Here is a 24889-nt window from a genome sequence, read left to right as displayed (position 1 = left end):
GCTTCTGGCCTAGCCACGTTCCGTGGAGTCCAAGTGAGTCAGGAAGGCCCATCCAGACTCAGTGCCAGGGGACTTAGACCCCGCCTCTTGGGGAAATAGAAAGTATTTGGTACCATCTTTAAAACAGTCACATTAATAGAATTTTTATTTTCAGTATGAATTCATTTATCTGTATTTAATCCCTTTTTCATCCTGGTATCTAATAACAATAATAATACTAAGTTCTCTTCCTTTTTCTGCGGCTGTATTTGCTCTTTTTTTTTTTTGAAGTGTAGGAATTGGTGTGTTATAAGTGGCAGGACCCTAGGGATATAGCTGTGTTAAGAGGTGACTTCTGATATATTACTGATTAGTTTTGAAATAAAGTAAAAATACATTTGTTTATTTTTTTTATTTAGACAGCAGGGGAGAGGGAACAAGAATCTTTAAAAAAAATTTTTTTTAAAGTAACAAATGTACTTTTAACTGATCTGCAGATAAAAGCTACTCAGAGCACGTCAGTAACCGTTTCAGCCCTTACTCTGTCAGCGCCGTGTCCCGTAGAGTCTTCAGGATCTAGGTTCATGGGCTGATTTCATCATTTCATATCATCCACAGTATTAGAAAAACAAGGCATTGTTAATCGGCTTATATGAAATGCCTTGCCGGCAGCCAAATGCAGTTCCTTATATTCCATATTTTTTCTTCAGCTCTTCTACTTTGTTGATGTAAGCTTCCATGGCATCTTCCTTGGAAGTCCCTTTCAGCTGATTCCAGACATCCCACTTGGCCTTGCCTTTGAGATCCAGCAGTCGGGCCGTTCTGTGTTTATGTCCCCCACAGTTGCTTGTTTGTAGTGGCCGTAGATGAACAACATCTCATCATCTGCTGGCTTGGTCTTGAGATGCTTAAACATCCTCAGCAGCTTTGTCAAACTCAGCCTCAGACGAGCCGGCAGGGTCGTGAGGATTCCAGAGAGTGTGCGGAGGTGGCCAAGAGCAGGAAGCGGTAGTCAAAAAATTTTTTCTTTAAGTGGGGCACCTGGGTGGCTCAGCCAGTTGAGCATCCCCCTCTTGGTTTCTGCTCAGGTCATGATCTCGTGGTTCATGAGTTTGAGCCATGTGTCAGGCTCCTTGCTGACCGTGTGGAGCCTGTTTACGATTCTCTCTCTCCCTCTCTCTTTGCCTCTCCTCTGCTCACTCTCTCTGTGTCTCTCTCAAAATAAATAAATCAACTTAAAAAAAAATTTTTTAATGTTTTTTAAGTTTATTGTGAGAGAGAGAGAGCAAGTGTGCATGGGCAGGGGAGAGGCAGAGAGGGAGAGAGAGAATCCCAAGCAGGCTCCATGCTGTTAGCACAGAGCCCGATGTGGGGCTTGATCCAGTGACCCTGGGATCATGACCTGAGCTGAGATCAAGAGTCAGATGCTCAACCAACTGAGCCACCAAGGCACCCCTAAAATAAAAATTTAAATGTCAATTGGGCATATTAAATAGTTATCATGTGTAATTTATAACCCAACTTTTTAGGAGACTGACACTTTTCCTAAACTTGCCAGGTGTTAGGATGCGCATCCAAATTCCTAGAGTTGAAATAGAAGCCAGAGGAAAAAAAGGTAGATCTAGGGACAAAGTGAATCTTGACAATAGCAGGCAGGAACCCACATCCAGAGGAAGCCAGCAGGCTATCCAGTTAGAAGGACACTGGACTAAGAAGTGAAAGGCTTCAAGTTCAGTCCATGCCTTCCAAGTCACTATGATGTACTTGAGCAAGCCACTTGACTTGGTCATTTTGTTTCTTCATCCATAAAGAGTTTGGCTAGGTAACCTCAGGATGGCTTCCTTCCAGTTTTGGTAACGCTCTGACTTTATTTCAAGTCCCTCCTACTGTGCTCTTAACAGAGCAGCTCTTAAAATATGTATGAAAAGAAGTTAGGAAAAATAATTGAATGAGCGTTCCTTGGTAATCAACTTTCTTTTACAGGCACTTTCCATGTTTCAGTGCATTTTTACACATAATAAAATGCCTAAACTAAGAGAAGAAAGATATAAGAAAGAGCTTGAAGAGAAGGTGTAAATAGGTTACAATTAAAATTTGGGGTCCAGAGAGAGCTTCCTGGTCAACTTGAGAGATGTTCAGTAACGATGTCTGTCTAGGGCAATGACAATTACCAGTGTCCCTCCCCTCTTCCTTCTCTATTCATTTAGCCAGAGAAAAGGTGTTTTCCCTTTGATAGGTAGGTTGAACAACAGCCAACCTCTCAGTGCTTGGGGCAAGCATGCACATGGACCACTGGGAGGGGACATCTGTGCCTGTTGAACTGAGGCTTAAGGAGCTGTGTTGTGTTTGTCTAGGGTGGCAGGGGCCTTGCCTAACCATGAGCCCTATCAATAATCCATGGCCCTGTGGAGAAAGAACCCTATTAATAAGAAATGCTGGCTGTTCGTAGAAGACAGAGCCAATGATGCCCTTGTTCCAGGGAAACAGAATATGCTCAGACTGACGCAGCACTCTCTGAACTTTCCAGTTACGTCACCAGATAGCTTAGATCAGAGGCAATTTTAGAAGATGCATTCAACATACGACTCTCCTTTTGGCCATCCTAATTTGTTGGGGTCAACGTCTGGTCAGAAGCACACTACCAGTTTGTCAGTTACACCTCCTTAAAGAAAATGAAGGGAGGGAGGAAGATATTTGACCAGGGATTCTCTTGTTTGACTTTAAGATTGGTCAAGGGCACTCAGTTATTTTGGAGAGTTGGGCTTTATATCAGGTCACTAAGTATGAAAATGTGATCTGGGTTTTACATCCAATATGGAGGACTAAAAAACAACAGAATTCCCAGATCTGTTTTTTGATTCCATTTAAAGCTCATAATCTTCTAGGTCTGTCTAGTTCTTCTTTATGGTGACGTTTAATTATTAATCCTGCCTTACTTTGAGGTTCTAATTTAAGAGTCCATTAATAGATTGTTCACTAGGGAATTTGCCAAAATCACAGCAGGACAAGGTCATTAGCGTATGATGGCTAGGAGCATGGACTTGGAAGCAGACGGACCTGGGGCTAAAACCAGGCTCCACCACCAGTTGCCGGCTGAGTGACCTTAAGAACTTAAAACCCTGTCTAAGTCTCTATTTCCTCCTCTATATGTATCATACTCATAAAGTACAATAATGTAAAGCATGAAGTAAGACAAGAAGTAAGCATTCAATAAAGGCTAGATATGTTAGTTGTTGTTTTTCTTAATTATTCATTTGACAAATAGTTATTGAGTGTTTAATATGTGCTAGGCATTGCTTTTGGCACTAGGGATGTAGGAATACTCAGCTTTGATAACTCATGAAACTTGCATTGTGGAAGCAAAGGAGACCAAAAATAAAGAATCAAGTGAATATACTTTTGCAGGAGGTAAAAAAAAAAAAAAAAAAAAAAAAGAGAAGAGTGATGGAGATGGAGATGGGAAGGGGGTAGTAGCACATTACCAGTTTCTCTAATCAGATGACATTTAAACAGGGAACAAGAGGATGTAAGGGTGGAAGCCATATGGGCATTTAAGGGAAGATCATTATGGGAACAAGAAAGTGCATATGCAAAGGCCCTGAGGCAAGCATGTGCTTGGTGTGTTCAAAAAAGAGTAAGGAAGAAAGTTCAGCCTTCTATAGCAGTAGGAGATGAGGTCAGGGAAGTGACAGGAAGCAGTCAGAACATTACAGACCTTCCTTCCTCCCTTCCTTCCTCTCTTATTTTCTTCTTCCCTTCCTTTTTTAAAAATCCAGGTATCACTGACACATTGGTCAAGTGTATTTCTGAGCAGACTTTGACCCTGACAAAGTAGGCTGGCTGGAAGGAGAGTCAGATGTTGATTGTGTCTTCTATAAAACAGCTGTAGGACTTTATAGACCATGATGACTTTGGATTTTACTGCGATGAGATAGGGAGCCACTGACAGGTTCTGAGCCAGGAGAGTCAAGAAAAGACAAAGTTTAGGGAGGATTACTCTATCTTCTGCATGAAGAATATAGGATATATATAGTGAGGCAACCAGGGAAATAGGGAAAACAGTTAATACAATCATCCTCACGAGACATGATGGGAGTCCGCACTAGAATGGCCATAATAAATGGGTGAGAAGAAATTCTAATCTGTATATATTTTAATTAAAGAGCCACCAAAACTTGCAGATAGGTAAAATGTGGGTCTGGGAACAGAAAGTAGTCAGAGGACTTTAAGGTTTTGGCCTGAGTAGCAGGTAGAATGAGGTTGCTACTTCCCAAGAAGTCAGCCAAAGGCAGTGACAAATCTGGCAATATGAGGTGAGGGTGAGAGAGAAACCAAGAATTTTGATTTGGATAAAACGAAGTCTGAATTGTCTCTTGTGTATCCAAGAGAAAATGTCAAATAGGCACTTTGATCCACCAGTCAAGAGTTTAGCAGAGAAGTCAGAGTGTAAGAGAAAACCATGAGGATTGTTGTAACCATTAGAGCTGTTCACCAATATTTCTAGGCCCATCACAGGACTGTACTTTCTACCCCCTTATAGTTTAGCATAGCCATGTGACTCGATATGGCCAATGAGTTGAGGGCAGAAATGATTGCATCACTTCGGGCGGAAGTTTTAAGCTGTATGCATGTGATTCACCATGGTTCCTTCTCCTGCCCAGGGGATTGTGGACACATTTGTTGCCCTGGCTCCCTGGGTGACTGATGCCTCTACCGACTCAGGATGGAAATTGACAGTGAACAAAAAATCCTTATTGTTCTGAAGCCTTGAGACTTGAGGGTAGTTTGTAGAAAATTCTTCCTTACTCTGAGAACCGTGTACGAAACTAAAAGTGTTATTAAACCAAGGGACTGGGTAAGACCATGTAGGCATGAGGGTTAAAGGTAATGAGAAGAGGACTGAGGGGCTGAGTCCTGCAGCATCCCGACACTTAGAGGTGGGGAAGGAAAGGAAGTTCCAGGGAAGGAGACTGAGAAGGAGCAGGTGCCAAGGGGAATTAAGAGATCCCAGGAAGAAAATGCCTCAAGAGGGAGGAAGTGATGAACTGCGTCAAGTAAAACCAACCAGCTTCTAAGGCGAGAATTAGGAAATAAGCAACGGGTTTGGCAACATGGCAGCTACCGGTGACCTGACACAGATTTTGTGAAGGGGGTAGGAGCAAGCATCTGCCTGTCCTGGGTTCAGGCATGGATGGGATAGAAGGAATGAAGACAGATAGACAAGACAGACAAAGGAAGTGTTTCTGTTAGGAGAAGCAAAGAGTGGAGGGGTCAAAGGAGGATGTTTTAAGTTAGAAGATTATAGCAAGAAAGAATTGCCTGGTAGAGAGGAAAATATTAACATGACAGGACACTGGACAATGTCAGGAGTGATGTCATCCACAGGCAGAGATGGAGATCAGGTGGTCAAATAGGCTGGAATGTGGTCAGTCTTCCAAGGTAGGAGGAGAGAAGCCAAACTATAAAGGTACAGATAGGCCAGTAGGTGTGGTGGTGAAGTAAAAGGTCTCTTTTGATTTGGTTCCATTTTTCAGTGAAATAAGAAGTGAAATCATTAGTTAAGAGTGGGGGTGATGAGGGGCGCCTGGGTGGCTCAGTCGGTTAAGCGTCTGACTTCGGCTCAGGTCATGATCTCGCGGTCCGTGAGTTTGAGCCCCGTGTCGGGCTCTGTGCTGACCACTCGGAGCCTGGAGCCTGTTTCAGATTCTGTGTCTCCCTCTCTCTCTGACCCTCCCCCGTTCATGCTCTGTCTCTCTCTGTCTCAAAAGTAAATAAACGTTAAAAAAAAAAAAATTAAAAAAAAAAAAAAGAGTGGGGGTGATGAAAGTGAGCATGGTCTACAAAGTTCTATGTGTTCTGGCTGCTCCCTGCCGCCTCTGACCTCATCTCCTTCCACTCTCCCCTTACTTTCTCCACTTCTTCTAGCTGCACTTTCTTCCTTGCACTTCCTCGAACACAGCAAGCACACTCCTGCCTCAGGACCTTTGCACATGCAGTTCCCTGTGCCTGGAATGCTCTTCCTTTGCATGTCCACAAGGCCAACTCCCTTATATCCTCTTGTTCTTTGTTTAAATGTCATCTTATCAGAGAAACGTGCCGAACTAGCCAGTCAAAAACACCACCTCCTCCTGCCCACCTCTATCATTCTCTGTCCCTTTTCCTGCTTTATTCTTTGTCATTACCTCTATCACCTATCTGAAAAATATATTTGCTTGTTTATTCATTTCTGGCTCTCCGTGTCCCCAGAATTTAAGCTCCGTGAGTGCCAGGACTTTATGTTTTGAGGAGGGGGGAGAAGGTCTACAATAAAAGGCTAGGAGAGTGGGATTGTTGACAGGAACAGATTAGGATTACCAGGTGGCTCTCAAGGAATGCAAAGGTTAGTGGTCATGAATTTAAAACGCTGTGTCTTTTCTTCAATATGCCAATATTTAATAGCTGTCTTGTTTTCTACCTAGAAAAATATTCAGCTTCATGGGCAAAGAGAAAGAGGCAAGAAAACAAAAAGTCATGAGAGCCCTAATGAAATGCTTTGGGTTGCCATCTGGGAGTTGCAGAAGGCGCTCCAAGAACCCCAGAGCCTGATATCTTGGTTAAGTTCTTTGCTTCCAGATACATTTCCACTTCTCCGCCATCCACCTCCTGTTAGACAGTAGTGTTTTCTTTTTAGGAAATTCAACGGAGCAGTCTGGACCAAGGAGCAGACTTTCCTGCTCTCCTTTCAAAAGGCTGAACACTAAGATGCTGCCTTTACCTGCAGCTTTTTGGTCTCTCTATATGAAGTTGAGTGTCTGACGTGTCCCTTTTCGGATGGAGCCACCTTGAAGAGAGGAACAAGTCTTGCTTATAGTATGGCTAATTTATGTATAAGTTTACGTGGCAACTGACTAGAAAAGGGGAATATGACAGAAATTGTGTTCTCATCACTTGCTGAAGGAGACATGCGCCACACCTCTGGAACAAAAGTGAACTATCAGTGTGATGTGCTCTCCTTCCTGGGATTATCTCGAGACTCCCTGCCCACAAAGGATACGGTTTTGGTGCTCCTGGGTCCTAACGTTTTAGTAAGTTATTGCCTTACATTTGTTTGGAAGACCCAGCCCAACAGCATCGGTCAGCCTTCACAGACGTGCAGTGCGAATGGACCCTCAAATCTCAGTGGCTGAGAATGACCAAGTTTGAATCCCACTCAAGCTACAAGGCCATCGTGGTGGGCTGACTCCCGGATAACATGGCGGAAGCCATCTGGAACGTGGCTGGTCAGTGACAGAAGACAAATGTGGCAAAGCACAAAGTGCTCTCAAACTTTCGCTCGTAAACGTTTGCACGTCTCGCACTCCAGTGGCAAAAGCAAGTCTCACGGCCACCCATGCCTTCAGTGAGTTGGGAAAGTAGAATTTTCTCTCAGGAAGGACGGGCAGATATTATCGGTAAACTGCAATGGAGTCTGGTCTCCCCGGAAAAGGCTCATCGCTCCTTCCTTTGTTTCACCTCTAGAACTTCTGTATTTTTGAAAAAAAAAAATTTAATGTTTATTTATTTTTGAGAGAAAGAGAGAGGGATGGAGAGGCAATGAGACAAAGAGGGAGACACAGATCCAAAGCAGGATCCAGGCTCTGAGCTGTCAGCACAGAGCCTGATGCAGGGCTCAAACCCACGAACTGTGAGATCATGACCTGAGCCAAAGTTGGACACTTAAGCGACTGAGTCACTCAGGTGCCCCTAGAACTTCTGTACTATTACACAGGGTATTATAACTGTTTTGCATGACTACCTCCCCAACTACAAGGACACTTTGTGAGGATAGCCTTTTATTATTGTCTTGTCACCTACACAGTGTCTGGGACGTAGGAGATGCCCTGCTGATTGAATGATGTAGGGTGAATTGAATGGAATTGGATGGATTGGATCAGAATGATGTAAAACAGAGTAGAGTAAAACCTTGGTTTGCAAGCCTAATTCATTCTAGAAATATGTTTGTAATCCAAAGCACTTGTATATCAAAGCGAATTTCCCCATAAGAAATAATAGAAACTCAGATGATTCGTTCCACAACCCAAAAATATTCATATAAAAATGATTACAATACTGTAATATAATACAAAATAATAAGTAAAATGCAAAATATAAAGAAAAATAAGTTAACCTGCATTTACCCTTGAAAACCTTCATGGCTGGTGTGAGGGAGACAAGAAAGAGGAGGGTTATTGTGAGGGACAACTTTCAGTATCACTAACGGATGTTGACTATAGTACAGTATTAGTAAACTCTTGTCATACGCTGGATTTAATGTAACTGGCAGTAAGGCAGCAGAGGAAAGGGTCTCTATCGGCAGGCAGCCTGACCTAGAATGAAGCAAAGCATTCCTAAGCTTCCTCTTGTCGGGAAAAGCAAAGGACTGTCCATAGGTGCTTTGAACTGACAAAAAATACACTAGTCCCAGCTGTGGGCACCCTCCAACTTTCTGGAAAATCATTGATTTCTGCCAAACACTGCAGCCTGGGACCAAACATCTGAGCATGGGAAATGATCACCCACAATCCCACAGAGAAAGAAAGAGAGAAGAACAAATAGAGAGAGAGAAGAACCATTGGCTCAGTTTTGATCATGTGACATTCAGCATCATAAAGTACTCGTATGGCAAGACATCACTCGTTGATCAAGTTAAAATTGATTAGAAATGTTTGCTCACCTTGCGGAACCCTCACAGAACAAGTTACTCACAATCGAAGATTTTACCATATTTGAATCCACGTGTTGATTTGTGTATAAACAAATAAGCCTGAATAGAGTATAGCATAAGGTAAAATTAACCTCGATGCAAATTTGAATACAGAGATCTGTTTGCTCAATGATGATGCTTTACTGATGAGAAAATTAAAGCCAAAGTGGAAGAGAGGACTGTGGTCCCAGGTCACACACAGAGCCAGTGAGGAAACCAGGACTCCATGGCCCTAGTTTGGTTCTGTTCCCCTCTTACCCTGAACTACCTTTTGAAAAAACACAACCACCACCACAAATCACCAAGGTATTTACTTGGTATTTATTTATAAATTACATATTCAAAGTTAAATTTAAAATAATAAAGAAGGATAAGCAAAATCCATTCTCCCCATATCCTGCCTCTACCCCACTTCTGGACAAGTAACCACTGTTGACATCTAGTTATGTATCTTCCGGAAATTTTCCACCCACACGCAAGCATATAATGTGATTACTTTTTACACAAATCATACAATACACACGCCAAGTGCTTTTTAAGTTTAACAATATATCCTGAACACCTTTAGTGTCAGTCTATGTGAATCTACGCCCTTGCTTAATGGCTATGTGATATTCCATTATGAATATCATAATTTATGTATCTAGCTAGCTATTACATACATTTAGACATTTCATATCTTTTAATATTACAAATGGTGAAATATCACTATGGGCCCAGGACTCTCTAATTTACATCTCAAGCCCTGACCTCTCCCCCAAACTGTTAATGCTATCTGTCGACTTGGTATCTTCACTTTTAATATCTAGTAGGTATCCAAACCTTAGAAGGCAGAAAGAGAATTCTTGCCTGCAGTCATCAAACTTTTCCTTTCCTAATCCTGTTCTCAATTAATGATATCTCCATCCACCTGGTAATACAGGCTGAAATATTAGCCGTTCTTATTTCCTGTCTTTTCCTCCACTTTCAAATCCAATTTCTCATTTGTCTCCATCTCCAAAATGTGTCATGAACTCACCCCCTTTCTCTGATCTCCATTACCATTGCTCTGGGCTAAGCTCTTCTCATGCTTCATTTGGTTTATTGCAACAGCCTTCTCACTACTTTCCCCAGTTCCACCCTGCAAAGTAGCCAGAGTGATCTGACGTTGTTTTTTATTATCAATCAACCATGTAAATAAATGAATACACACACAAATACCTGTATATGTATATACACACACTAACAATTGAACTATATTTATTTTTTTTAATGTATATTTATTTTTGAGAGAGAGAGAGCACGAGCAGGGGAGGGGCAGAAAGTGGCGGGGGGACAGAGGATCCAAAGCGGGCTCCGTGCTGACAGAAGAGAGTCCAACGTGAGGTTCAAACTCACGAACTGTGAGATCACGACCTGAGCTAAATTCGGATGCTTAACTGACTGAGCCACCAGGTGCCCCTATATTTGTTTTTATATATTATATAGTCATACATTTTAAAATTTGTATTATTTCAATATATATTTTAGTCATACGGTTATATATTTACTATGTCTAGTTAAATATCTGTCATTCTTAACATAGCATTTATACATTGTATATGTAATAAAACAAATACCAAATGCACCCATCACACAGCTTAGGAAAGAGAATATTACAAATAAATAAATTTGAAGCCCCATGCACGCCCTTCCTCAGTCATGTTCGCTTCTCTCCTCCAAAGGTAGCTACTCTCTTGAATTTTGTGTTTCTAATTTGCCCTGCTTTTTACTGTTCTTGCTACCTATGTAATTTGCCCTATATGCTATAGTAACTAATGCTCATCAAGGTCTCTGGTTTTCCTCTCCTTCTGCACACCCAAAACCTTGATATTAGACATAATCATCCAAACTGATTTGGTTGGTGAAATGTAAGCAGAAGAGACACGGCTGGAAATGTCTTTATTTTACACTCATCCTGAAATATAGTGTCACAATATGTATTAATCTGGGTTTACAATTGTGTCCTAAAAACCTTCAGTATATGTTTCCATTGTCTTCTGGCTTCTAATCTTGCTGTGGAGAAGTCACCTGTAAATCTAACCACCATATCTTTGTGGTAATCTACCTTTTCTCTTTGGCTGCTTTAAAAATATTCTTTTCTTTTTGCCTTTTGCAATTTTACTTTGATATAGTGGAGCTATGCATTTCTTTTTATTTATCGTACTGCTAATACTTTGGGTAGCCTGAGTCTAAGGATTGATATGTTTTAATAATTCTGTTCTCAATTCTCAGCATTTAACTCAAACAACTTCCTCCTCTCCTCTCTCTGCCTTTTTACAAAGCTCCAATTTCATATATGTTGGACCTTCCCTCTCTATCTGCCTTGGTGCTTAACATCTTTATATATTATCTGCCTCTCATTCTTTCTGAGCTGTGGCGTAGATGTCTTCTGGTTAACTCACACTCTCTTCAGTTGTGCCTAGTCTGTGTGTCTTTCACTCCATCCACTGAGTTTTAACCTTATGTTATTTTTCCTTTTATTTCTAGATATCCTTTTATGTAACCTACTTGATAAAATCTTATAGTTTCTTGTTCTTTGCTCATAAGTATAAGCCTCTCATACTTCTTTAAACATATTAAACATTAAACATAGTCTATGTGATCATTCAGATGCTCTGTTTTGGCAATCTGTTGTGGGCATTTTGTTTTTGTTTGTTTTTGTTTTTGTTTTGGGGGTGGGGGGTTGCCTGTTCTCACAGCCTCCTGTTTCCTTGCATTCTGTGAGATTTTTGTTTATGAGCTCATTATCTTTAAAACTCTATCAAAGAGAGTCCGTTGAGTCCCTGGTTGAACTTACATTCTTCTTGCATTTGTTTCTCCCAGTTGCCTTATGGGGACTAACAACCAAGGACCTTGTTTTTTTTTTTTTTTTTAGTTTTACAATGTTTTAATGTTTATTTTTGAGAGACAGAGACAGAGCACGAGCAAGGGAGGGACAGAGAGAGAGGGAGACACAGAATCCGAAGCAGGCTCCAGGCTCTGAGCCATTAGCACAGAGCCCAATGTGGGACTCAAACCCACAAACCATGGGATCATGACCTGAGCCGAAGTCAGATGCTTAACCGACTGAGCCACCCAAGAGCCCAACATAGGACCATTTAAATTAAACTCTTCCTTTGGGATACTATGAATTCTTTTTTACTTTCCACCTACCTTCAAAGTCAAGATGGGCACATTTTCAGACTTTCTTTTCTTCTTCCATTATTTTCTTATGAACACTTACTACACTCTGTTTTATTTACATATCTTCCTACGCATCTACTCCCTTATCTGTCCATCACCCACAGTGTTTTGGATGCATTTGAAAGTACATGCCCCCCTAAGCACTTCAGCATACATGTAGATTATTAATTGAGTCAATATTTATTTATAGTTCTTTCTTTTGGGAGAATAAAATTAAATTACACAAAATAGATGGATTTAGAATTTTCTGTTTCATGAGTTCCAGTTTTCTCAAGATATAGAACATAACATAACACCAGAAAGTCTTCTCCTACCCTCCGCAATGAGCACCTGTCCCCCATCCCTAACCCTAGAGACATCAATTGTTCTGACTTTTTTCCTCCTTCGATTAGTTTAGTGCGTTCTAGAATTTCATGTAAATAGAATCATACATTTTGTGCTCTTTTGTGTGAGGTTTCTTTCACTTAGCATAACGTTTTTGAAATGTATTCATGCTGTTAAGTGTATCTGTAGTTTGTTCTTCCTTTATTGCTAGCTAGTATTCTATTGTATACATACACCACAATTTGTTTATCCATTCTTGTGTTGGTGAGCTCTTGACCTGTTTCCAATAAATAAAGCTTCTGTGAATATTCCCACACAAGTCATTTTGGGGACGTACGTTTTCATCTTCCTGGGTAAAGACCTCAGGAATAGGATTGCTGGGTCATAGCATGGGATTATGTTTAGTTTTATAGGAAACTTGCAGACCATCTTCCAAAGTGGTAAAACTTTTATATTCCCATCAACATTCTATGGGAGCACCTGCTTCGTCTTTCTGCACTGTGGTTCTTTTCTTGTTCACTCTTTAAGATCCATCCTTTTGGGAACTGAGCTTTATATGGAGGGTTCTTATTATACTCCCAGCTTGGGTGGGCCCTAGCCTTCATCTCCTTCTGTGTGCCTTGAGCATCAAGCAAAACAAAGAGTAAAAATCACTACAGATGAGCAAACATCCTTAGTATAAAAACCAGTTCTAAGGATGTACCTCCTAGGATTCCTGTTTTCATTTCATTTTGGCATCTGCAAATTCCTTACTTGTTTGCAAGACTTTTAAAGTATTAGAAATATAAAATTATTGGAATTTTTAGTTGTTTTTAATGGAAGGGATTCATTTCCCATTTTAATGAGATTAGATTTCATTTAGGAAATCTAGTCTGTCATGCTATCACTAATTGGAAGTCTCTAGAACATGCTTTTTAAAATGTAAATCAGATGACGCCACACCTCTGATTAAAATTTTCCATTGGTTTCATATGGCACTTAAGACAAAACTTCAACTTCCTATTTTGACCTTCAAGGCTCTTCATGATATGACTTGTACTTCCTTCCACGTTTTCATCTTAACATGTGACATTCTTCCTACATTGGCCTTCTTTCTGCTCCTCAAACACACCCAGCTTGTCTCCATCTTAGGTCACTGCTGATACCTCCCTCCCCCACTAATCACCTCCATCCCAATAGTCTAAATTATTTCCTTGTAGCTCTCATCACTGTAAGAACTCATGATATCATTTACTTTTATATTTGCTTGTCTGTCTTGCCGTGTTAGAGAATTTTCCAGGAAAGCAGAGATTGGGTCTCTTTATTTCACTTCTGTTTCCCCAATGCCTAAAACTGTACTTGTAACCTAGATGACAACCAACAGCTGTTAAAGGAATGAGCAAATGAATGTGTCCTTCAGAAAATAATCTTAGATACATATTTTATATATATTTTATATTCACTGTAAGTGTAGTTATGCCTGATTATTAGATATTAAGTTTTTATTTCAAAAAAAACCCTGATTTCCTTTTACCTCTCCTTTACCTGGTGTTGTTTGGATTCTTAAAAACATATATATAAGCATATTATTTACTTACTGCAGGGGCATTACTGTTTGTTGTGTAAAGAGGATGCTGGTTTTCAAAGGACTGAGAACCACTGTGCTAAGTGCTCATGATTGTCTCTACTTTAAGCACCAGACCTATATTTGTCCAATGTTCTACTAAATATCTCGCCCTCAGATACTGCGTGGCATTCTAAATTTAACGTGTCCAAGGCAAACCTCATCATCTGGCTCAACAAAACTCCCTCCCTGTGCTTGGTTCCCGAATGTTACACTCTTGATCATCAGCATCCCTGCCTCATCATTTGATCAGTTATCAAGTATTATCATCTGTCTCCTTGACATCACTTATGATTGTCCCTTTCATGCCCCATCACCATGTCTTAATTCATCATCTTACCCCTGGAACCTTCAACACTCTCCTTTTAGGTCTTCTGCTACCCTTCTATCACTCTTAGTCATAGACAATATAAATGTGAAGCATTTTATGGATATCCAGTACCAGGGAGGCTACTGTGCATTGGCCATTTTCCAAAATTCATAGTATGAAGTAATCTTTCTAAAGCTTGAAATCTGACGATATTCCTTGGGCCACATTGCCTACCAAAATAAGTCCATTCCCCTCAGCCTGGCTACCACCCTTTATAACTAGGCCCATTCTTAGTTCTCCAGACTCTTCTCCAAACCCCCCACTCATGCTCTTACACTTCAGCATTTTTCGGTTCTCACACATGTTCTTATGTGCCTAAGTGGATTTGGACATATTTCCTTAGCAAGAGTCATCCTTGCCCCATCTTCTTGCTGTTGAAATCCATAATCATCCTTCAAAAGTTAGCTCAGCTCTCTATTGCTTCCACTGTGGAGCTGCCCTCCTCTCGTCAGGCTGAATTGCCTGGGTCTTTTCTCTTCCCCTGAATGTCCTTTTATCATCACACTCACTGTGCTGCACAGTAACTTTTTATGCACATCCTCCCGACTGTAATGCCAACTTTTTATAACATCCCAACTAGCTCCATGCTCAAAAGAGACCAGACACCTGAGAGATACACAACAAACATCCCTGGAGAAGATGAACGAGTCTTGTACTTCTAGGTTATCTTTCTTCTAAGAAGCATTGTTTCCAGTCTCCAGTTTATGAGCTTGAATTAATATTTCCTCATAACATTTCCCCATGGTACTTTAGACCATCCTTTTTATGTTTCTTTTGTAGGTCCTTAGAGAGGAAGTTAATTAGACCATCCATACTCAGTAAAATGACTGCCTATCTGCCAGGGGCAGAACAATGAGCTTGAAAATAAACAAAGAAATAATCCCTGGTGCTGTGAAGCTCACAGTCTTATGAGCACATGACAGCATCATAGGACTTTAGGTCTGGAAGAGACTTGCAAACTTTAATCCAGCCCATCGTGTTATGGAAGAGGAAACTGAGTGGAGGAGAGGCCTTGCAGGCAGGCCATAGTAAAACTAGGCTAGAACCTAAATTTCCTGGTAGGAGTAATACAACACACACACACATACACACAAACACACACACATATGAGGAAGAGTAGAAGAATGATATAAGTGCATGAAGCATTAATGTTTAGTCAGGAAATGAAACCTACATAAAAAGTTGGAAACACTAGCAAAGTGGTGAGACCATTGTCTAGCCTTGGACAAGCAATGTAAACTCTTTGTGCCTCAGTTTCCTCATTTATAAAATAGGGGTAATAATGGCTTCCTTGCAGGTTGTTGTAGGAATTACAAAAAGATGAATGTATAACACTCTATTAGCTAAGGATGCTTGGGTTGGAAACACCACAAAACCCGATCTATAGTATCTTAAACAAATAAGGCCTTGTTTTCATATTAAAGTTCTGGGAACAGGTGGCCGCTGGTGTTCATCCAGTGACATGTGTTGTTGAATGTTTCTCGGTCTTTTCTTAGGACTGTGGTTTCGTGGTGGCCACACAACTGACAAAGATCCAGACATCATGCCTGCATTCAAGACAGCAATGAGGAGAAAGGTCTTGCTAGGATATTTATTCCTTTAATGGGGACAGAAAGTTTACCAAGAAACGCTAGCAGACTTCTGCTTGTCACCTGTTCCTGTGCTATCATATTATCCCAAGCTAGACAAAAAGCTACAAAAAAGCGAGTATTTGGCTTTGAAGCCTCTGTAGTGGGGACATGGAGGAAAAGTGAGTTGGGAATAGCTTTTCGCTACTAACGAACAGAACCTTCCATAAGAACCTACCATATAAGAAAAGGCTTAATCAAGGGCTGGTTTTGGAATGTTGAATAAATCTTTGAGGTTTGCTCTGGACCTGTGCCATCATCGTGATCTTTCTGCCCTCAGCGATGAACTTCTCATTACAAAGGATGAACGAGGAAGTATTAGCTGGTTTTGGACGAAACTTCTGGGTTCACTGTACCACTTACTCTTCACATCTTAGACATTTCTTGAGATCGCCCTGGGATTATGGGAATTTGGTGACTTGAGTCATGAATTCCATTATTTTGGAATTAACCTTCAGGGTATAGATCCAATACTAAGCTGGTCTTTGTATCTATTTTTAACATCTTGGATTGGACGGTAAAAAGGGATTAAGTGAAAATCCAAAACACACTGAGGATTTTCAAGTAATGGAAATATAAGTGGAAACATAAGGAATCAATGTGTTCTTTATCATCCTTAACAGCTTAAATAAAATGACTGACTATTCTCCGAGTCAAAAATAATTCAGAATTTAATTGGCAAAGGTATTTTAAGGTTCTGTCTTTTTCTATTTTTCTCCTGCTTTGGTGAAGCTATGAATTATGTTGCAAGCACGGAGCATCCTGGAATAGGAGTTACTAAGACAACGCCTTGAATTAAGAATTAATTGGATTTTTAAAATTCTCCTGGATATATGCACACAAACAAAGCCTAATGGTACTGTGCTTCATTTTGCCTTGGCACATCTTCCTAAAAGAAACCTAGATACTCTTTAAATTTTGAAAGTCAATGTTTTCACACCTCCATTAGTAAGTAGAATCCTTTAAACACCATCAAGGATCTTCTTCCTAAGAGAAAGCTGCTTATTACACATTACAGAGTTGCATCGGATACTTGTTAGCATACCTCCAGGCTGGCTTCCACCAGATTATAGGAAAGAGCTACTTTCGCCTAAAAGATGATTTCAGAGTTCCCATGATCATCTGTCAGTGGTGCCGCTTTGTTTTCTGTGTGCTTCCTTCCTTTCTTATTGTGAGCACCTGAGGTGCCTCTGAAGTGGGAAATTATGAACCTCGGATCTGAGCTTCGAAAGGGCTGACAGGTGCTACTGATGATATGAACCGAATATTCCAGGAGAATGCTGCTGTCTCTCTGGAAACATAAGCCTTCATGTGGACCCAAAAGGTTAAGGGCAAAGGCACTGTAAAGAGGACGCAACTCAACCTACTTACGTGTCTCAAAGAATCACAGCACAGATTAGCTCACTTCTCCAAGACCATAAACCAGTGGCAGAAGTAAAATTACATCCCAGATCCTCATAAGCTTGAAAAATCCCTCGCACCCTTTTATGGAGATAATGCAGCCATGGTCCCCTCCCCATGGGCTACATTCCTCACCTCTCCGCTGAGTTCAAGCACCAGGCTAGGATGATAGGGCTACAAAAGGGACTGAGACATGATCTTTCTCTTAAAGAGACCACTTAGTTTTTCTCCCTCCAACACTTTGCCCTGCAAGGCTATGAGAAAACTGTCCTTCATTTCCTTCCTCTTGTTTCTTTTGGATCTGGTGACTCCCCAAGCTGTTGTCAATGCAAAACCCCTAGAAATCACAAGAGTGGAGGGTGGGTTAGCGGTGGGAGTAGGGAGGGCTCAGTAGGTTTTGTGGCTTGGGGTGGGGGGGGGGGAGTTGTAGCTACACCCACCGCACGGTTTTTAGCCATGACTGAAGCAAGGCTTCCAGCCCTTTAATCCGGGCCAACTCTAGAGCAGGCGATGAACAAGGAGGGGCCATCGGCCCCAGTGTTCAAGATTTCCGCTGCATCCATACATCTCATGCCTTGCCCTGCGGGCACCAACAGGGGCTGGGGTAGCACAATTGAGTCAAATGACGATCTCTCTACTGGGAATAGTTGGAATATTACTTGGTTTTCTACATTATAAAATCATGATGGTTGTCTTCATTGCAAAAGAATACATGTCATTGTTAACAGAAAAAGAAAAATGTTGAGCTATAAAGACTTAATATTTTGAAGCCCCACCATCTTTTAAATGAAAGCATGGCAGTGAATTGTTGAAAAAAGGTTTGATAAATGAATATCAATATTTGACCACTGTTTCATGAAAGGCTCTTTTCTCAGCTTAAGCTTTGCAGTGGCACAAGAATAGTAAATATATTCAGAGGATTCACTTGCATTATGTCGGGTATCTTGATCGGTAGGTGTTTTATTTTACCTATTTAATATTATATGTATATTTTGTGCTCATAAATTTGGGAAATGTAAATGAGTATACATTATGGCAAGGACATCTTTGATCTGTAATCATCATAAATTAATGTCTAGTATTCTATGCTTTCTGGACATTATGAAACACAAAAATAAATGCCCTCAAAGAGCTCACAGTCTAGTTGGGGAAGCAGCCATTTCATTGCTGCCAGAAACTGACCTCATTGTCTTGTTAGCAGCTACTGACTGTAGTCCAAGATTCTAAAAAAAGATATTCCAACTCACAGGTCAACTCCAAATTATAGAATAAATACAGTTGCACCCTTAACCACTGAGTCTATCGTCTTTTCTCCATTTCTGTGGCTACGCCATACGCCGTGCACTCACAGAGAAACATAACGGCTGCCGAGATGTACTACTCACACACTAAGATGAAAGACGGAGGAAATTATTCACAGGGGTCAAGCCATTTGGGCTTTTAAATTACTAGATTATTTATTCAGAGAAATTTTTGCCTTGAATTACCTAAAGATCTGTCTTGGTTCTCTCATTCATTTTATAAGTATACCCATAAGAGAAGATTGAGTCATTTCAAAAGAATGCTTGTTTATCCACTTATCTGGTACACTAGAACAAGGAGGCATATTTCTCCAAATCTGGGTTGCTTGGCAACTACATCGGCTTTCCATTCTAGTTAACCAGCAGTGGATAAAGCCTGTTAGAATCCAAGGATTGAGCTAACACAAATTCACGGGCGGCCTCGAGCCAAGGTCAGTTATAGAAGCTACGATCTCAATAGAATTGATGCTTCTTGCATTTGTAGGATAATTAGATATAAGGCCCTCAAATTTGAAAGGACCCAAAATGTTATTTAATTTAAGTGCCATCCTGTCTGTAACTTCACAGAGGAGCTCTGGACCAACCGCTGGATGAACGTCTGCCAAGTTTGGTGAACTATTAAACTTGAAACTTTTTTCAACAATGTACTAGCATGCTTGAGTTTAAACAGATGGTGGGGTTTAAAAACATTAACACTGTTTATATCTCAACATTTTTTGCTTTCTGATTTTTTAAAAGGACACACATTCTTTTTTACAGTGAAGAAAACCACTGTTACTTATCCCATCAGTTTTTACCCATCAAAGTTCCTTTTTTTACCGAGACAAAAACCTCTCTGTTAATTCTCCCCACTAAAGACAGTTTACCTGTTGGGACCTTGTAGATAAAATCTAATTTCTTTCTTATGTGATAGTCTAGTGATACCTTGTTTTCATCTAAGTTTATCCTTCAGGCTAACTTTTCCATTTCTTCAATCGAATCTCACACACAGGGTGCCAAGTCCCTTCACGATCTGACCACTCATCTCTAGTCTCTAACGAATTTTTACATGTTGTTTTGGAACTGGGATTCTGAGAGTGGAATGGGGCCCTCCAAGAATCACAGAGAAAAATGGGACCATGCCCTAACTTGAGTTGATTCCATGCTTCCAACCAATGCAACTCAAGATTCAGCAAGTTATTTGATATACACAATATTTGAAGTTGATACATATCAATTTTATTGAAGACAGAAACTTCTGTGGCTTACCACGTGCACAACGATGAAACACAGGGTCCCACATCACGTTCATGTGTTTTAGAGTTTTTGAACCCAAATGCAAGACTTTAAACATATCTTGGCAAACCTCATTTAATTCTGTCCCTCAAGTTAATCAATCAAAATCTTCTGATTCTTTTCTCCAACATAGCCTGTCTTTCAGCTTGGTGTCATATAAATATATGATGAACCACACCATTTATACTCTTCTTCAAGTAAATGACAAAGATGTTTAATGGGGTGGAAAGGGCATGTGGCTCCTGGGTGGCTCAGTCGGTTGAGCAACAGACTTTTGATTTCAGCTCAGGACATGATCCCAGGGGCATGGGATTGACCCCTGCATTGGGCTGTGTGCAGAGAAGGAGTCCGCCTAAGATTCTCTCTTTCTCTCCCTTTGCCCCTCTCCCCCCTATCACACTCATTCTCTCTCTCTCTCTAAAATAAATTTTTAAAAAAATGGGGTGGAAAGGGCAGAATCCCATGGTAAGTCTTGAAACCCATCCCCAGAATGGCAATAACCTATTTATGTACCCTTGATCATAGCCAGTGAAGAAGATTCTAATCCTTGTCTCCAGCCCCAAATCCTCTATCTTCATGGGGAGCATACCATGAAGAACCTTGTCAAATGCCCTGCAGGAGCCAAAAAAGAAAACTAATATATACTTGTCCCTTCCTACATTCAAGTAGCTTTCTATTACCTCATTTGTTTATTCAACAAATATTTGTTCAACATCTACATGCCAGGTGCTCTTCTGGACTCTGGGAAAATACAGCAAAATAGGGTGTTGTGTATGACCATATATCCAAGTCTTACCCTCATTTTGCAGAGTAGAAAAATGAATCTCAGAGATGTGAAGTAACTCCCAATGAACATATAAGTGTCAGAGCCAAGATCCAACCTAATTTTGACCGCATAAATGCTTGATGCTATCCATGAAATCAATACTCATTGTAGCTACCCAACTCTCCCTCACTTCAATTTCTTCACCTTTTGCCTTCCATACATAATAGTTTCCTCTTTATTAACACCCTTGTCTCTAGAGTCTATGCCTTAACTATTGGTGACTATTGGTGCAAATTAGAGGCATCGCTGTAGACTGATTGGGCAAATGTCTGGGGCAACCAGCTATCCATTTGTAAGGAATCACTAGCTTTCTGTGTTTTCCTTGCAGCAACTCATGTTCTGGTTCTATCATCATCCTCTTAACAAGGATCCACCTCTTGCAAAAAATGAACGAAAGTCCTGACGGAACGCAGACAGACTGAAGCACGTTCAACTCCACACTTATAAGTCATAAAATGCAGCTCGATGATAGTGAGTTATTCACTATGCCATAGCCCCAAATCGTGCCTTGGAGAAGAGGACAAGGGTTGAGGATTTCCACTACCAGTTTTCAGTTCCCAAAGAAAATACTAACAATTGTGTTTAATGCAAATGAAACCAGCAAAGTAGTCCAGAGCCTCTTACATTTGGCTTGATTTGTTGAAGTAACAAATTGAAGTTCACGTGAGGTTCTTTCACAGTTATTATTTTGTTCCCGAATAAAACCATAATTAACTACATTTTTGTTGAAAAAGTAATAACTGAAACTGGATTAAATTTGTTTAGTAGAACAAACAAAACAGAAGCCTTCTGGATCTCCCAAGTCTCTCTTTGCCACTCAGAAACAATTGTTGATTATGGTTACCTGTGTGTTCTTCCAGACCTCACATTTTCCATGCACATATTCCATGTATGTGAGGCTTTTTTCCTTGGAGAGCTTCCCATATTATTTTTTTTAATATCTATTTATTCTTGAGTGAGAAGAGAGAGAGTGAGCGTTGCGGTGGGGGGGGGGGGGGTTGTGCAGAGAGAGAGGGAGACACAGAATCTGAAGCAGGCTCCAGGCTCTGTGCTGCCAGCACAGAGCCGGATGCAGGGCTCGAACCCACAAGCTGCGAGATCATGACCGAAGCCAAAGTCTGACACCCAACCGACTGAGCCACCCAGGCGCCCCAGATCTTCCCATATTAGACAAGAGAACTTGCCACTGTTCTTGATACTTGCATGGAATACTCCTACATGAACATAGTATATCTGATTTAACCAGCATCCTCCTGATGGACATTTAGCTTGTTTCTAGACTTCGCAATTGAAACCAATTATTTTAACTTAATTAATTCAAAATACATAACAGGTACAAGTGCCAAATTGTGATCTAAGCACTTTACAAAAGTCAGCTCACTGAATCTCTGAAATAACCCACTGAGGTAGGCACTAACGTCATCATCCCTGTCTTACAGATGGGGAAACTGAGAACAGCGTGACATGGCTCATCCCAGGTCACATGGCTGTTAAAGACAGAGCTGGATTCAAACCCAGGCTGTTCTGAGTCAAGAATAATTGCTAACCTCTGATGGGAATCAAAATTCTTCTCCTTCGCTACAACACAATTGTCTGTTCCCGAAGCAAATCAGTTGCTAGGCATAAGGAATGAAAGATGCTTTTAGTAGCCAGCATTAGCATGTGAAAAAAAAAAATGAGAAAGAAGAGAAAAAATAGATGACAAAAGCCTCCAAAGCCACTTCCATTCCACTCTACCATGCTCGTCCTCGATGGCCTCTGCAAAGCTTTTTGAAAGGCAGACAGACAAACCCTCTTAAGTGACAGATTCCTCTGTGGCATGAAGTCCCCTCAACCAGACGCACATCAAAGGAGTGGAAGCATCATCCAAAGAGCATTCGCTTTTAAATCCTGCAGAAAAACAGTACGGACAGCAACACAGTTTTGTGCAAAGCTTTGTCGGTGTGGACGATTTTAAGTTAAGGGTAAACAGTCAACAATCTCATCAAGACTTTTTAAAAGAAGAATTTGTCTCGAGACATCTTTTTATCAGAGCTACAATTACGGCCTCTCAGAAGAAAAGCAATTTTGCTCTGAAAAGCTCAAAAGCCAAAATGTACTCCATGTTGTTTTTTTTCCCCCAGATGCAGAACAATTGGTTCTCTGATGCCAAGTTTCATCTTCCTTAAAGACGATGTTGCATGTTCCCAGTAGTAATACTATTTGAATCTCAAAAGATTTGAGGGGAACCTTGTCGATGCTTTGGGTTTTAAACTTGACAGACTCCACCCTTCCTTTCTCAAGTGGTAAATACAAAAACTAAATGCCACTCTCTCTTAGTACATACAATGCTAATTAGTTCACTGCTCTAATTTTATTTCTGGCCTTTGGTACAGCTGAAGCTTTGCTGGTATATTAGCAATGACATAAATGTTTGCACAGTTGTGGAATTCTGAGAATATGACTCACCTTGAGAGAAATAGCTTTGATCAGAATGTGAGAGCTACATCTGAAGTTTCTTTACCGTTACTCTTGGTGGTAGGAAGGCAACTTGAACTTCAGGATGAAAAATTTATAGGGAGTATCAATGAAGGGAGGGAGTTTATGCAGCTCTTGGATCAGGCAGTCAGAAGAGAAAAATTCAGAAAATGAATGGCTCATCTGGGAAACACAAATTAATTTGATGATCTGAGAAAAGAAAAAACATAACATTTCCCAAGATTTAGGATAATCTACAAATAAATTTCCAGAAATATTGAAAATCTTTGAACTGCCTCTTGATAGTTCATTCGACAACCCTGGAGGCTAGGATCACCAACAGTTCAAAGTCTGCCGTGCCCTGATTTCCATCCCTCATGGCTGATGCCTCCCCTTCCATCTAGCACAATCTCATTATAATACCACATGAGATGCACACTTCAAGAGGGAATTCGAGCTCTCAGTGGCCATTCTAATCTTCTGCTTCTGCAAATAGAAGATGAATGTTCACCATTCAAAAATCAAATGTATACTGTTGCTCTATTTGGAATCAATGAATCTGACAGGTCAACATCTACATCAAAAATACTGAGAAGGTCGGTTAGTTAAGCATCAGACTCTTGATTTTGGCTCAGCTCATGATCTGTGAGTTCAAGCCCCACGTAGGGCTCCGCACTGACAGGCACGGAGTCTGCTTTGGATTCTCTCTCTCTCTCTCTCTCTCTCTCTCTGCCCCTCCCCTGCTCACTAGCTCTCTCTCCCTCAAAAATAAATAAGTAAGCATTAAAAAAAAGAAATGCTAAGAACTCTAGACAAGAACAGGGATAATTATGTTTGGTTTTATATCATCTATGTAGGTAAAAACTGTGAAAGACTATGGATTGTACCAAGAGTTAACTGAGTGTTTTCAATGGAAAACTGACAACTCTTCTTAGATTACATTCTTTTGGGTTATCTGTGGGGGCTTGGGGGGTGTGTGTCTTTTATTGTCTTTGAGTTGTTTTACAACTCTGTAAATTGGAGATAACAAATCCAATGCAAATATTTTTTTGTCAATAGATCTGCAAATAATTCGGTTGATGGACAGACCATTGCTTCCTCTCCCCTACCTGCAGAAATAGCCAATTTTTTGCATCTGTGTGCAAATTTATTTCATGCTCTACCTAAACCCCCACTTTTTAAATTCTCCTTGAAATTGGTTGGAACATCTTATTGGTTCCCTTATTAACTAATGAATTAAATAAACTCTCTGATATGTACTCATTTTATATGTATAACAAAGTCATGATTGTACCTTTTATGAAAATTATTTTAGACAATTTAGTAAACTACTATATATTCCAATTTAATTGATTTTTAAAATTGCCCAAGCCATCATTTCAGTTTGCAAGAGAATCTCTAGGTTCTTTTTCCCAAGAACAGAATATGGAAATACATTATTTCCCCCAACTCTGCTCATCATCCTTACCTTGCAAATAATTTTTTTTTTTTTGCATAATTTGTAGGGCGCCTGGGTGGCCCAGCTGGTTAAGCATCCAACTTCAGCTCAAGTCATGATCTCATAGTTCGTGAGTTTGAGCCCCATGTCATGCTCTGCACTGACATCATGGAGCCTGCTTGGGGTTCTCTCTCTCTCTCTCTCTGCTCCCCCTCTCCTTGTACACACTGGCTCTCTCTGTCTCAAAATAAATAAATAAACTTAGAAAAAATTTTGGCATAATTTTGTAAGATCTTCTGTTTCTCTTATCAATGCTTCACTCACAGACTTCCTTGGGGTCATAAGTCTGGAAAACTCATCA

The 24889-nt window shown here is 40.5% G+C and overlaps 1 protein-coding gene and 1 pseudogene across 2 annotated transcripts in view; one reads left to right on the top strand and one right to left on the bottom strand.

The window, feature by feature from the left end:
- LOC109249594 (cyclase associated actin cytoskeleton regulatory protein 2) overlaps positions 1-24889 on the top strand; it is a 238220-nt gene that overhangs the window by 21972 nt on the left and 191359 nt on the right. The window lies entirely within an intron of this gene.
- Positions 610-1005, bottom strand: LOC109249555 (acyl-CoA-binding protein-like; annotated as a pseudogene).

This window comes from Panthera pardus, unplaced genomic scaffold (assembly GCF_024362965.1).
Source record: "Panthera pardus isolate Hobbes unplaced genomic scaffold, ASM2436296v1 HiC_scaffold_17, whole genome shotgun sequence".
NCBI lineage: Eukaryota > Metazoa > Chordata > Mammalia > Carnivora > Felidae > Panthera > Panthera pardus.
Note: the sequence above shows the minus strand (reverse complement) of the source record. Positions and strands in the feature narration are given on the sequence as shown.